A 16,812-nucleotide genomic window follows, 5' to 3' on the forward strand; every position below is an offset into this window, starting at 1 on the left:
CTGAGGTGACAGGATTGTAGACCTGTCTGAGACATGCAGGGAGCCTGGGGTGGATTCTGGAATGATCTTTGTCAGCGCCTCCACCTGTACGGATCCTACTATGTGGATTTACCCATACCAGGACCCATATACATATATAGGCATATGCGATCACACAATAAACACACTCAGTACCATAGAATAACAGTTTATATAGCAAGATATCTTATGGCTACTGGTTATAGTTACCCACTTGCCTCACACGGCTGTAACCACCCACCAATGTTCCCCACTCTTGTACACAGTCCCCACAGTACTGTATGAGGCCCTTGGGCACTCTACCACCTAAGTGTCCACAAGTTATAGCCCCCACCCCTTATACGTGATCAGCGCTGTCACTGTACAGTGTGTGTTGGTGCTCTTGATGACAGTACCTGCCAGGTGTGTCCATACCCGGGCACGCTGAGGCTGAACTTGGGATTCACAGATCCAGAAGGGTGATTCACGATGTCTCCGCCTCTACGGTGGGTCCTGCATGGATGGTACCACCGTTAGGAATGTCCAGATAATAGGTGTCCCGGAGCACCTGTGAATAGGAGACCACCGTGTCCTGTCTGTGTCCCTTACTCACGCTGGTACTACAGTGGCCGTTTCCCTAAACTATGGGCCGTTCCCTACAGCAACCACAAGCTGAGGGGAGTGGGGGCCTAGCTGGGGCCTAGGGGAATTCTGGCCTAATGCAGAGGGTCACTGACCCCTGCACATATACCTCCTACCCCTATCCTGTCCCAGCACCGACTGCCTATGTGTCCAGCACGCAAAATGTATCCTTTTTCCCTTCCAGGGGTAAAGCTGCAGCCCTATTGGCCGTACAGGACCACCTGACCTAAGCAGAGGCTCATGAGACATGTAGTCCCTGCTGGGAGCCTTCTCCGATTGGCTAACGTTCGCGCGCATACACTGCGAATGCGCAATCTTCTGTAATGACCACCGCACTGGGGAACCTATCTGCGCATGCGCACGCAGGCTGAACATGGCGGCGCCCTGCACACGGGAGCCACCGCGGATCTCCGGCGACTCAGTCTCCACTGCCTCAACCTCCCAGCAGCTCCCTGCCTGCGGCAGTCTAACCGCAGCCTCTAGCGCACACGTAGAGGTAAAGGGGATCGTGAGGGGACCCTGGGGGAAATCCAGAGGGGGCTACCTATACAATTTTTTTCGCTTCAGCAATTTTTCAAACTTGAAAAAAAATGTGTCTAGATTATTTTAAATAAATGAATCAGAGGACAAGCCTTTTTGCTTAGTGGCTCATATTTTACTCAGATTATAAAATGCGTTCTGGAGATTGACTTAATTAAATCTCAAGCTGCTTGATTTAGGGTTCAAATCAAAAAATTACTTCTTTTGGGGGGAGGACTGAGGGGGTAGAGTACTGTACATGCACGGTTAGGGAGAGATGAAGGAAAGTGACTTGAAAATCAGCAACACCTGATTTTTTTCCTTCCCTTTGTGAATAAAATGAGATGAAATTTGATTAGAGGACACAGAGAAAATGAGAATGGCTTAGGACAAAGGGTTTGAAAGCTAGCAGGTAAAATAAAGTGAGCTAAACTTGCATTGTATACAATATAAATGGCGGGAGCAATTTTAACAACGTTCCAGAAAAACTTTCATTTGAGCAAAAAAAAAACAATAGCATCTTGACAGAATTTTTTTAATAGTTAGGATTATGGAATAAGGCAGCATCATGATACAAACTTAGGGGGCTATGCACAAAGCTCTGATAAGTCGTTTTAAGAGCGCAAAGTGCTCTTAGAACATGATGTTCCGCCGAACACGATTCACTAAGCCACGCAAACAGGCAGTTTGCGTTCTTAAAGTGGCTTTTTCCTGGAAATTTTTCAAATATTACACTTACCTTTTCCAGGCACCCACGATGAAGGCCGTCTTCATCCTCATCTTCATCCTGCCCATGTCCGTCCGGTGCTGCAAAACATACACAGGAATAAAAATAGCCAATGTAATGTCCCCTAACCCATTAACCTTAGCGGTCATTAACCACTACAGTCATTAAAAGGTTAACCCACCCTGACCCACCACTCAGGAGGCCTAAATACCCTCCCCCACTACCCATCCTGTGAGGCCTAACCACCCTCACCCACTAACCCAGGCGGGAGGCCTACCCACAACCCTTGGGGCCAATACCCCCTTCTCCCACCCCCAGTACCCACAAGAAAAACAATACACAGCCCCACAATAAACATCATTATATTTATTCAATACATAACCCACCCCCTGTGCCCCCCATAAATACATGATTTATTATTTTATATACAGGGTTAATACCCCAGGCCCACGGGAGTCCCCGGTGGCCCTGATGGGTGTCCATAGACCTCACAGTAGCCCAGCACCATGTTTCAAACAGGGTCTGGAGGCCTACGGGTGGACCCCGCCAGGTGCCGTGGTTCCTCCAGGTCCACCAGGTGGTCTCCACGAGTCACCGTGGGCCACAATGGGGTCTCCACGGGTAGGCCCACGGCTGTCTGGGGGGCACTGGGTTAGACCCACAGGTGTCTTAGGGGCCTCGGGTGGTTCCCACGGGGGTCTGTGGGCCCACGGGTGATCCCTATGGGTCCGCGGTGCCCCCAACAGACGTGGGGCCACAGGTTCTTCCCTGCAGGTATCCCACATTGACACCTCCAGCCTGGTACCCGTGGAAAGCCTGAGGAGACCTCAGGAGGTCTCTAGAGGTCCCCCGCAGACCAAAAGGAACCAACACTGTATATAAAAAAAATAAACCTGACCTATACATTAAATACATCAATCCCCCCACCCCCCCCCCAACACATACAGTACAGTAATGTGAAAAATAACTATTATCCAGATATGGATAATAGATTATTTGCCCATTATGAAACACATAAAACATGCATAAATAAAAACATGAAATCTTAATCTGAAAATCACCACATTGCATCTTACAATTAAACCAGCAGCTAGACAAATGTATATCAAATCTCACACAATTGCATTGAGTGTGTACATGATGCAATCAATCTGTGCATCATGTAACACTATGCAAAATCAATTTCAAAATAAAATACACTATGAACAATGTCCCCTAACCACCAATGCCATCCACAAAATCAAATAGAAAGTAAGCAACATAAATTTATCATCAATCAATCAATTTCCTAAACCAATTACAATACAATCCAAATCAATTATACAATTCCCTATTCAATTCCTAAAGCCAAACCATTGCCAAAATAATTCTAATTGAAAGTAACCATCATCATTCAAATCTAACTACCCAAAATAAGCCATTTGAAATAACATGTAACTAAATAAAAATTACATTACACACAAAAATGTATAAATAAAGCTGCTAAATACATTAGAAATACATGAGATACAGTACATAAACATTAACAAAACAATCATTTATTAACCCTGTATGTATATACATAACATACAGGGGCAATAAAAGAGCATAATTAACAATGCATTTACATCCCCAAATCACATACAATACACCCATTCAGTGTCCCTGAATGTATGATTGGCTGAAGCTAAGTCTCTATCACATGGTCTACCAGAGCCAATCAGAGTTGGGATTTCGTTCCCATGCTCTGATTGGCTACCATACCATGTGTCGTCGGTTATCTTTGTTTTGATGACGTCATCTTAAAGGCAATTGAAGCTCAGCCATTCTGATTGGCTAGTGTCATTGCCTTTAAATGACGTCATCAAAAAAAAAAATTCCCCCCAAATCACATGGTTTTCACGGCCCAATCAGGGCCGTGGGAACTAGTTGACGAAAATGTGACGTCATAGGCCTATTAAAGCCTATGTCGTCTCATTTTGAAGCCAGACGCTGAGGAGGGAAGACCTCCCCACCTAAGAAGAGAAGAAGGGCGTGGCGTAAGAAGACGGAAGAAGACGGAGAAGACCCCAAAGAAGAAAAGAAGACCCCAACACTGACGAAAAGGATTACAAATAGAAGAAAGAAGACACAGACGTGGATTGTAATGGTTTTTTATTTTATGGTTACCTTTGAATTTGGTCCGAGAGCTTCCGGTTCCCCTGGATTTCGTGAGTGGGCATCTAATGGTAAGTAAACAAAAGAAAAGTTTATTATTTGAACTTTTACAGGTTTTTTTGATTTTTTATTCATGTGTATTTTTTTAAATTCCATTTAATGCCCCTGAATTGATCTATGTCCCTATGGATATACGGTACATACATTCAGGGACACTGAATGGGTGTATTGTATGTGATTTTGGGATGTAAATGCATTGTTTATTATGCTCTTTTATTGCCCCTGTATGTTATGTATATACATACAGGGATAATAAATGATTGTTTTGCTAATGTTTATGTATCTCATGTATTTCTAATGTATTTAGCAGCTTTATTTATACATTTGTGTGTGTAATGTAATTTTTTTTAGTTACATGTTATTTTTAATGGCTTATTTCTGGTAGTTAGATTTGAATGATGGTGGTTACTTTCAATTAGAATTATTTTGGCAATGGTTTGGCTTTAGGAATTGAATAGGGAATTATATAATTGATTTGGATTGTATTGTAATTGGTTTAGGAAATTGATTGATGTTAAATTTATTTATGTTGCTTACTTTCTATTTGATTTTGTGGATGGCATTGGTGGTTAGGGGACATTGTTCATAGTGTATTTTATTTTGAAATTGATTTTGCATAGTGTTACATGATGCACAGATTAATTGCATCATGTACACACTCAATGCAATTGTGTGAGATTTGATATACATTTGTCTAGCTGCTGGTTTAATTGTAAGATGCAATGTGGTGATTTTCAGATTAAGATTTCATGTTTTTATTTATGCATGTTTTATGTGTTTCATAATGGGCAAATAATCTATTATCCATATCTGGATAATAGTTATTTTGCACATTACTGTATTGTATGTGTTAGGGGGTGGGGGGGGATGTGTGTTGTATATTGCTATGTTTATTGGGGACAATTGTCCCCAATAAACATGCTATTGTGCCTTAACCCCTTCATTGCCTTAGCGGATAGCCGCTAAGGTAATGAAGCAGCATTTATGTATTTTTAGTAATAGTGTGCGGGAGCAGGGGGTCCCCTGAGCTGAACCGCATTGATTTCTGCCTCAAGCACCCCCTGCTTCCCGAGTTACAGGCCCCGGTTTGGGGCATCGGTCCCACGTCGCGTCTTGGACGCTATAAAGATGGCGGCGACATTGGCCTCCGATGCCCCATACCGGAGCCTGTAACTCAAGATGCAGGGGGTCTCTGAGGCAGAAATCAATGCGGCTCAGCTCAGGGGACCCCCTGCTCCCGCACACTATTATTAAAATGTACATTAATGCAGCTTCATTACCATAGCGGATAGCCGCTAAGGTAAGGAATTATTGTTTATTGATACGTGTGTTTTGACAGTAGTGTAGATGTGTAGGGGTTCTCCGGAGCTGAACAGCATTGGTTTCAGCCTCGAGGACCCCCTACTTCAGGAGATAGAGGCCCCGTTATGGGGTGCCGGTATCCCCTGCAGAATTTAAATGTCCCGGTCACGTGACGCAGAAGCTTTCAAAGTGCAGGGGATACCGGCACCCCATAACGGGGCCTGTATCTCCTGAAGTAGGGGGTCTCCGGACCTGAAACCAATGCGGTTCAGCTCCAGAGACCCCCTGCTCATGTACACTATTATTAAAATGTATTTGTTTGTGTACGATCGCCTGTAACAGCCTTGCATGGAGATGGCAAATCTACATGCAAATGTTCCATGCGGCTTTTTTTTCTATCAGCTAGCGTACGCAAAGTTTAAAAATGCTAGCAGGGGGAAAAAGCTTGCACGTACGATAAGCCAGTTTTTGGACCGTCCGAGAGAAAATGGGCTCAAGGCCTTAGTGAATCGCGTCTCCGGCTTCACTTTGTATCGGACGTGATTTTTAATTTCAACCAGGCGCAAAAGTACGGATCTTAGTGCATAGCCCCCTTAATTCTAAGGGATTTTGGAGAGGTTTGCTTACATAATGTTTGTAGGTATCAAACAAAGGTAATACATTTTTTCATACGCCATGCCATGTCATAAATGAGTTAATCCAAGAAGCAGGGGTGTTTTTTGGAGTGAAAAACATGATAGAAACCTAAACATCTGTAACGGGTATTCACTGTGAATACAGACGCTACAGGTGCTTATTTACCTGTGTGGCCCTCAGGAGCCAAAGCCTCTGAATGGAGAGCCTGGGGTACATATACATATCACAGTATCTTGTGGTGCAACGCCTCCACCTGGGAGGGACCCCGACGGAGCGGGAGGAGTCCCTCTCAGGACACAACACAATAATACCCACTGGTATAAACAGAACGGTCTTTACTGAACACCTGCAAATATATACTTATACTCTATATGAATCACAACAATACTTGCTCTCGTTGAAAGTATATCCTTCCCCACCACCGTGTACCCCCACCCCCGTGTACCCCCACACCGTGTACAAATGAACTATACAGGGCCCTTGGCCACTCTACCACTTAAGTCGTCGTCATCCGCCACCTCGTGGGGTGAAATCCGGCGTGGATAATATCACCGTAAGTCTCTGTGTCTTTGGTGACATTCTGAGCCCAGAACGCACCTTGCAGGGCTGCGCTGCGTAGCACTGTGTCCCTGACTACCAAACAGATAATGGGGCAGAGTCCCTAACTAGGGCCTGTCCTATAGCACAACAAGCTGGTATATGGCCCAGGACCTAACTGGGGCCTAGGGGGCTGTTGGCCTAATGCAGTGGGTCACAGACCCCTGCACTCACCTCCTACCCCTAGCTCTTCCTGGTCCTGACTGGCGTGGCTCAGCGCGCAAAAATGTATCCATCCCTGAGAGCAGGGAGATACTTCAGCCCTATTGGCTCCCTGGCCTCATGTGGGGCGCTGCTGAGGCTCATGGGACTTGTAGTCCCTTCCAAGAGCCTTCCCGGTTAGGCTAGCCCTTCGCGCGCTTGTCCTCGCGCATGCACAACTGGTACTGCCGTCGGAGCTCCAACTGCACATACGCAAACTCGCGCAAGATGGCGGCGTCCTGCATGGAAGCCGCCGGGAGTTCCCTTCGATGCGCACAACCTGTGCAACCCCTGGCTGACCCCTGCAGTCCCGACACCTGCCAATCACTGCCACACGCACACCGGAAGGCGCGCACACACGCATGCATGCTCGCAACTCCGCAACCGGCCGCAAAGGTGGGTACAGAGAGGGGGTCCCGACGCACAGAGGGGGACCTGACTACATCCTCCCCGTGGTAAAACCCCAACGACCTCGCTTGGGCCGATACCACTTATACAACTTAACACATCGAATGACTTTAAATGATGTTACACAATTCTGTGAGCATTACAATTACAGATTGTATTTTACTACGAGACCACTGCTGAGCCTCATAGTGGGGTGCCCCAATTTGATCATAGGTTACCCGGTTTGGAGGGTACCTAACTCTTTGGCTCCTTCGGAGTTGTTCTTCATCCACTCCCTCTGGGGAGTAATAGGTACAGTCCTGAGGCTCAGCCTCTTCCCTTGAGGGGAGCAATGTCTCTGAACAGTCTCTGTTTGGCACAAAGCACGGGCTTTGTGGATCTAAAGGCTGGCCCGCTGGAGCCACCTTAGTAGGCGTTGGCCTACGGGGCCCTTTACCCGTAGCTCCTCCGGGAGATGCCCCATCAGTGGATGGATCCCTTTGAGAGGGTCCTTCCATGGGATCTTCAGGAGTTTCAGTGTTGGTATGATTATTTACAGTCTCTTGACCAATCTCTGATGAATCGGACTTACCGTTCAGCGGTGTGGCCAGTATTTCTGCTTCCTCGTCTCCCACTTGTGTAATGGGGAGAAGATGATTGCGATGCCAGACCTTTACCCGGCCTTCAGTGTCTTTGATGCGATAGACCGATAGGCCAGGCATCTGTGACTCTACCTCATATACACCATCTCCCCAACGGTCCGCCAATTTAGGTTTTCCTGGAACTCCCAGATTGCGAAGCAACACCGCGTCCCCAGGACGAAGCTCCCGATATTTGACTTTATGGTCGTATCGTTTTTTATTGTCGGCATTCAGTTTAGCTGTGGACGTCTCGGCCTGTTGGTAAGCCTGTTGCAAACTGTCCTTAAGTCTTTGCACATATTTGAAATGGGTAGCATTTTGTATCCCATCCGTCGAAACTCGAAGATGCACATCTACTGGCAGTCTCGCTTCTCACCCAAACATAAGGAAATATGTCAGTCGACTCTTCCACGCAGTTGGCAGCATTGAATCTCCGAAGTTGAAATCCAGGTCGACTAACTGCTCATCCACTGCAGCTGCGTTCACCTGTGGCACTGTTTACACAGAGCTGACCAGATATATGCGGCCCAAACTTCGTCCTGCATCAAGGTCCATCTGGAATGGGGAGATATTCTGAACATATACGTAGGTTCGTAGAGGAATTTTAGTCGTCCACTCTCTCACTTCGGGTATTACCCTATACCCTTTCTGAACATCTTCTTCAGGGGTACTCTCCAGAGAGAAAAGATGGTCGGTCTCATCCCGATCGGGATAGCAGCACCAGGTGGCCATACGTTGCACTCCCCCTGGTAAAATTGTCGTCAGTCCGCGTTGACGATTGTAGAGATCCCCGTGACGCTCTGAGGCATATACCCGGTTGCACTCCTCCCGTAGTACAGGGTCAAGGAGTGGATTGGCCATGGGTAATTCATTGGTCTCTTTCAAGTATGCTCTGATTACAGCTTGCACTATATCAGTATTCGTTCCCAAGATGATCGGGTACTGGCACTGTTCTTGAGGCTTAGGACATACCATTGCTTCCACATGCCTGGGGTGTTTCTTGCCGGTGTTCAGTTGGAGTATCTCCAGTTGAACCCTTACAATCCCATCGATGGGGTAATCCTCGATACTTAACCCCCTCACCTTCATATGTTCCGCCGACCGCAAGGGGCAGTGTTTGAGGTGTTGCTCGTAGAATTTTCGGTATATTATGGTCACCTGGGACCCGGTGTCCAATAAGGCAGAAGCATAGATCCCTTCAAGTACGACACGCACTATAGCAGATGGGTCTACTTGACTGTAAGCATCCGATGGTGAGACTCCATCGTTGGGGCTTGGTTCAGGAGGGATTTCGGAGGACTCAGATGACTCCGGGGAGGTCTTAGATGTCTGTACTTCGGCAATCTGTAAGTGGCAGATAATTGACCTAGCAGAGCTTCCCTTACTTGGGTTTTTTTTCTCTGGGTCGTCTTTCTCGGGGCATTCCCTGGAGAAATGGCCCTTCTGTCCGCAGCCATAGCATACAACATCCGGGAGGTCGAATCGTCCTTTGTACATGGGTGACAGTCTTTTGAAGGTACAGCCCTTCCCGGCAGGCGACTTGTGTGTCACCTCTTCCTCCCTGTTGGAAAATTTCTTACCCTTTGGGGTTGAGGCGACGGGGGCGTCACTCTTGAGGGGTTCCTTGGTCTTTTTGGAGTCATGAAAATGTAGCTGCACCTCATGTCTTCTGATGTGCCTCAGTAATTCCATGTAGCTAGGTGGTACAGCAGTGATCGCGGCGGCCCGCATCACTATAGCTATGGGGTGGCTAGGCAACGAACCCTTTAGTAGCTGTTTGAGTCGGTACCGGTCCACTTCAGCGACTGAAACAATGTTTTTGGACAGAAGGTTCCCCAAAGACAGTTGGATTTTGCGGACGAAGGCAGACAAGTCCTCTCCTTTTTGGCGAAGAGCCTTGAACTGTGCCATCAGCTCATCCTCGTCGTCTTCTCCCGTATAGGAATGGGTGAGCATTTCCACCAGCACCTGTGCCGTAACTTCTCCTTCAACTTCACGATGCATCCATACCAGTTGGGAGGCTGGGGCTCTAAGACACTCAACCAATCTCTGTCTCTTGCTGGCTTTGGAGCATGACCACTCCGCTATTACTTGGAGGGTATATTCCCACCATGTCTCGATCCCTTCTTCTCCTGAAGGCGTCGGTAGGATTCCGGAAAAGACTTTTAGTTTCCGGTAGTTCTGTGCTTGAGACGAGATGGTTATAGCTTCCACTGGGGTATAGTCATATTCAAGGAAGGGCCTTCACTTAGGGGCTGACTACTAGCTCCAGGCCTGACACTCAACATGGTTTGTTTGTGAATGGTGCTCTAAAAGTGCTAGGACTGTGTATAATGGAAGGGAGCATAAACTTGGTATATAATAATATAAACAGTACTAAACCTTAGGTGGGCATAGGATACCCTGAAGGTTGGGGTTGGTTGTCCAAAGACACCCCCCCTTCCTCATTGGGTTAGCCCCAGGTAATGTACTCACATATTGTCCTTCCCAGGGTCTCCCTTCCAAAGCGTGCAGCTGTATGGTAAAACGTTCCAAAGGCCAGGGTGTGCAGCGCACAGCAAAGATGAAAGAGCAGGTCTTGCAATAAAAATCCTTTATTATTCAAACATCTGGTTGTGGGACAGCAGCAAACTTCAACGCGTTTCGTTCAAAGAACTTTTTCAAGAAGTGCTGTATACAGTAAAATAGTCAGTTTAAATGCAGCTGTTCGCCCCGTTTTCGCGCCAAAAATGACGTCATAGTGCGTCATCCGACCAATAGGAATCCATCAGGCCGCGCATGCGCCGCGCGCCAGAGTGTCCCTGGATCCCCTACGAGCCTCAGCCGAGCTCAATCAGGATCGGCACGCCTCTCAGGGCGGCCTCTGCTGAGAGCACGCCTCTGACAGCCGCATAGGATCCTCCCTCACTCCCCGCTTTCGGCACATGCGCAGATGAAGCCTCTGAATCCCCTAGCTTTAAAACCTGGATGACGGTCCACAGCTAGCCAGGGGAGATATATATAAATAATTCAAGCTATGTGGAGGGTATCTATACCATTCAGGCCACTAAAATACTGGGCAGGCAGCTTGCAATACCAACACACACACACAACACACATATCTCCCCTGGCTAGCTGTGGACCGTCATCCAGGTTTTAAAGCTAGGGGATTCAGAGGCTTCATCTGCGCATGCGCCGAAAGCGGGGAGTGAGGGAGGATCCTATGCGGCTGTCAGAGGCGTGCTCTCAGCAGAGGCCGCCCTGAGAGGTGTGCCGATCCTGATTGAGCTCGGCTGAGGCTCGTAGGGGATCCAGGGACACTCTGGCGCGCGGCGCATGCGCGGCCTGATGGATTCCTATTGGTCGGATGACGCACTATGACGTCATTTTTGGCGCGAAAACGGGGCGAACAGCTGCATTTAAACTGACTATTTTACTGTATACAGCACTTCTTGAAAAAGTTCTTTGAACGAAACGCGTTGAAGTTTGCTGCTGTCACACAACCAGATGTTTGAATAATAAAGGATTTTTATTGCAAGACCTGCTCTTTCATCTTTGCTGTGCGCTGCACACCCTGGCCTCTGACACTCAACATGGGTGGGAGACTTTTTGACAGTCTAACAGGAGCGGGCGATGGGGGTGGGCTCCCAGCCCAGCTAGTGGCTCCTCCTAAAGCGTTCGGAGTGAAGGAGACCTTGGGGGGGCCTACCCTGTAAGGAGTACTGGTCACCCGGTGGGCAGTGAATGGCCAAGTACTGGTGGATGGTTCGTCGGTAACCTGTGCGTTGGGATATATAATGAGGCAGTCCTCTGTGGAGGGCTCCGGTAGGTTTAATACATGGGGAAGAATCTCTGAGCATATGTCATGTTCGGTGACCAGGAGGTAGGTAGTCCCCCGGCCATCAGCATCAAGTTTCAAGTCTACCACCCGGGCGGTGGGCAGTCCCGTACAATTTCTTACTTGTCTGCGCTCTGCGAATAAGTCCGTGTCATTGGATACTCCCGCCACTGCAACCACGTGCCTTGGGGACATATGGCGCGCTAAGGCCCAGTCATGGACCTCTTGCTTTGATGGCACGGACATGATGGAAATTAGATCAGACAATTTGATACGGAATAGGGCACCCCAGGTCTGATCTCAGCAGCTCCTCCAAATGTAACGGGTATTCCCTGTGAATACAGACGCTACTGGTGCTTATTTACCTTTGTGGCCCTCAAGAGCCTAAGCCTCTGCATGGAGAGCCTGGGGTACATATATATATCACAATATCTCGTGGTGCAACGCCTCCACCTGGGAGGGATCCCGATGGAGCGGGAGGAGTCCCTCTCAGGACACAACACAATAATAATCACTGGTATAAACAGAACGGTCTTTACTGAACACATGCAAATATATACTTATACTCTATATGAATCACAACAATACTTGCTCTCATTGAAAGTATTATCCTTCCCCAACACCGTGTACCCCCACACCGTGTCCAAATGAACTATACAGGGCGCTTGGCCACTCTACCACTTAAGTGTCCCCAAGTGATACCCCCTCCTTTTAGGCGTGCTCCTTGCATTGCTGTACAGTGTTGGTGCACTTGTTGAATGATACCTGCCCGGGGCTCCGGCCCCGGGTTCCACAGACTATGACAGGGATTCCGTCCAGTCCGACGTCGTCATCCGCCACCACGTGGGGTGAATTCCAGCATGGATAATACCGTAAGTCTCTGTGTCTTTGGTGACATTCTGAGCCCAGAACCCACCTTGCAGGGCTGCACTGAGTAGCACTGTGTCCCTGACTACCAAACAGATAATGGGGCAGAGTCCCTAACTAGGGCCTGTCCTATAGCACAACAAGCTGGTATAGGCTCAGGACCTAACTGGGGCCTAGGGGGCTGCTGGCCTAATGCTGTGGGTCACAGACCCCTGCACTCACCTCCTACCCCTAGCTCTTCCTGGTCCTGACTGGTGTGGCTCAGCGAGCGAAAATGTATCCATCCCTGAGAGCAGGGAGATACTTCAGCCCTATTGGCTCCCTGGCCTCATGTGGGGCGCTGCTGAGGCTCATGGGACTTGTACTCCCTTCCAAGAGCCTTCCCGGGTAGGCTAGCCCTTCGCGCGCTTGTCCTCGCGCATGCGCAACTGGTACTGCCGCCGGAGCTCCAACTGCGCATGCGCGAACTCGTGCAAGAGGGCGGCGCCCTGCACGGGAGCCACCGGGAGTCTCCTTCGATGTGCACACCCTGTGCAACCCACGGCTGACCCCTGCAGTCCCGACAACTGGCGATCACTGCCATACGCACACCGGAAGGCACGCACAAGCGCCCACACCCTCGCAACTCCGCAACCGGCCGCAAAGGTGGGTTCAGACAGGGGGTCCCGACGCACAGAGTGGGACCTGGCTACACATAGAAACATGAATTTATATCTAAACTAAAGTAAATAATTCAGGTTGAAATAACTTAAAAAAAGCATTTACAGACAACAACTCTGAGTTAGTATTCCAGCTTCGTTCCTAATAATTTTCACAAGCATTTTATGGAGTTTCTTGTTGATCCTTATGAAAACAGCCTTCTGGGATTAATATTGCCTTAAATTGTTAACTATATGGGCTCAGGCAGGGTAATGCCCATAGCCATTTTCTATAGCATGACTGAGTATACTGTAATTCAAGCCACTACTTCTGTACGCATGGTAACCTGTGATGTCACTAGTAAGTGTATATAGTGAGGGTAGAAGATTATACAGAGGTGCTTTGTTGGTTTCTCTGGCTCTACTCAACAAAAGCACGGTCATCTCTTGTTTTGTTTGGAAGATATAATCAATATACATCTCATTTAACTCTTTGCAACTCTTCGTGTTGTTATTCACACCTGTATTTCACAGGGATATGTCAGACGTTATTAGGATTTGTTTGTTTGTAGTTCGGCTCCTGTCTGGCAGATGGCAAAGTGGATGTCTTTGCCTATGGGGGTACGTTCAGTACAGTACATAGAATATATCTGCAACAGGTGCCTGTTAGATACTGCTATGCCTTACAAGATGGCATAGTTATATGGCCTTGATCACTCAAAGCGTTATCACATTGGGGTTGTTTCAGGTTTTTTTTTAACAAAATAGAAATGTTAAGTGCGTTCTTATACAGTACATTGTCTTCACTGCCAACTTTGGCTTTGGGCACACAGAAAAGAATACTGGACGATGTCAACTACTTATAAACGACAAGAATGCAGTTTCGCATATATGATTTTTTCAGCAATTAATGATAGAGCAGATAAGAAAGCCACTGTATCAGAAATATATGACTATATCATTTGCAATTATGAATACTACAAAAATTTGCCTCGGCCTGGGGGGTGGACAAATTCTGTACGATATACTTCATCAATTAATGATTGCTTTATTCGCACCATACCCAGGGTTTAGAGATGGTTATTGGTCATTGTTACCATCATGTGTGGATCTGTTTGATCATGGCAAAAGGAGAAGGGAAAGAAGCAGGACCGAGAGATTAAACAATCGTATTTCCCAATCTCGCAATGTGCCACCATCTGAGTATCAACAGGAGAAACAGCAGACCCCCTCCCCCCCACCTGATTATACCTTTTTGGCTACCTGACTGCTATCAGTAACAATATCAACCTAATTTTACCTCTATTTTCCCAATCTTATCTGCAATATTTCTAATGGATGTAAATATAATGTACAATATTGTATTAATGTTTGTTCCCAATGACACGAATAGCCCGTAAATGCATTGATACATGCACACTAGAGCGTGAGTACACGCATGCGCAGTCTGTTATACACTAGCTGTATGTAGAATACTTAAAGCATTGTTTTCTTTTTTTTTTCCAGAAATTATCAAGGAAGGTTAGCATGGTTTCTAACGAAGGTAAATATAATGTACAATATTGTATTAACTTTTGTTCCCACTGACAAGAATAGCCTGTAATTGAAATTAATACATGCGCACTAGATCGTGCATACCCGAATGCACACTATGCTATTCACGACCTGTATACGGTATTGTACTTATAGCAGTGAAGTTATCACCTGGAATCAAGAAAGGCCCGAGTTTTGGCCGTGAAAGATTTCCAGGTCAACTTGATAGGCAGCATCACCTTAGTAGGTAAAGAAGAAGGAGAAGTACGTAATATTCCCAGTGTGATTCTCTCATCTCTCACTAGGATTTGGCATTTCCCGCTATATTGGGACAGCTGAGAGCCTAATGCCTGGTGGTACCCCAATACATACAGAGCCCAAACTTGTATATGCTCTGCTTCTCACTGGTCGATAGATTGGTACCCCCGAGCTGCATTGCTTCGTCTGTATCCAGGGAATTTTCGGTAATGGGAACCGCTGAAATATTTAAAAAAAGAACGTGTACCTCCTCGGCGCTGGGACCTTTCCACTCTTCTCTCCTGAAGACGCTGTTCAATGCGGATACACAGGGTGATGAGATCTTCCAAATTATTAGGAAGTTCCTGCGCGGCAAGGTCATCCTTTAGATTCTCTGTAAGGCCCTGCCAAAAAACTGCTGCTAGTGCTTCATTGTTCCATCCGGTCTCTGCTGCGAGGGTCTGACATTTGGCTGCGTAGCGGGCCACCGTCCGGTTGCCTTGAGAGATATGCAGCAGGGAAGAAGAGACCATTACCTTGCATCCTGGAGTGTCGAAAACCCTTTGGTGCTCCTGAGTGAAGAGAGATAGGCTACTCATGTGATCCGGACGTCTCTCCTATTTAGGAGATGCCTATGCCAGGGCGTAATCAGTTAGCAATATGATATAGGTGACTTTAGAACGCTGAGACACAAAGCGAGAGGGTGAAAGTTCAAACTGAATAAAACATTGGTTTAGGAACCCACAATAGTTGAGGGGATCTCCACCATAGCGATTAGGCGTGGGGAGACGGGGCTCAGAGGCGGCGTGAGAAGCACTTGGTGTCGGGACATCCACGACTAGGGAAGTAGTTTAAACCACTGCACGCGTTGCTAGATCTGCGGTTGGCAGTATCGTGCGCTGGATTTGCTCCATCCGATTGTTAATATGCTCTAGGTACTGCTGCATTTATTCAAGCGTGTCGGCGTGCAGGGTCAGAACTCGACCCACCTCAACGAGGTCCATATTTGTGGGGCTGAGCATACTTTAACGGGTGCCCACCACAAACTGAAATGAACCACAAGGCTGAGGTGGGGATACAGAAACACTGACCTGAGGCCGCGTCCCGAATGCAGAGTCGTGGTCATGGGTAGCCGGGTCAGGGTTGGAGAAGGGAGAATCGTAGTATTACTTTCCGTGGTCATTGTTAGAAGGAGGTATGGATCGTTGGGGTCACAAGCCGTAGTCGAGGGTTGGAGAGTAGTCGTGGTTTCCGCAGGCAAGACAAGACAAGGCAAGGCAGGAGTAAAGTGCTTGCGACTAGCACGACATCACAGGGAGATAGCAACTATGCTCAGCCAAATTGCAGCAGCAGCACTAGCTGAGCATATAAAGGGAGATGAGCCAATCATAGAGGAGTGCAGCAGCAGAAGCTGCTGCAAGAATTAGCCTCTTGATTCGTTGCTGAGAGAGCTCAGCACAGCAGGTGGTGACGAGGGATAGCAGCAGTCAGTTTGCATCAAAGTCTGGAGCGAATACTGCTGCTGATGCTGCCATCTCAGGAGCGACGCCCACGCCCAATCCTCACAACTGTATACCACCCTGTGAACATCTGTCATTTAATGTACAGTACTGTGTACACACTGGCATCATGCCACATACTGTGCACATATAGCGTCACACCCTCCTCCAGCTGCTGGCATCATGTAACATATAGTATATTGTGAGGGTCACACACCCCTAGCTGCTGGCTGCCATCATGTCACATACTGTACACATGGGTTTCAACCAGTGACGCATATGTGTGTTTCAACCATTCAATACAATATAATAAAGTACAAAAAATGGGTTTGATATCGGATTGTGCACACATGAACAGGAATAAGTTACAGGACAG

The sequence above is a fragment of the Ascaphus truei genome, chromosome 2 (genome assembly GCF_040206685.1).
Source record: "Ascaphus truei isolate aAscTru1 chromosome 2, aAscTru1.hap1, whole genome shotgun sequence".
Classification (NCBI taxonomy): Eukaryota; Metazoa; Chordata; class Amphibia; order Anura; family Ascaphidae; genus Ascaphus; species Ascaphus truei.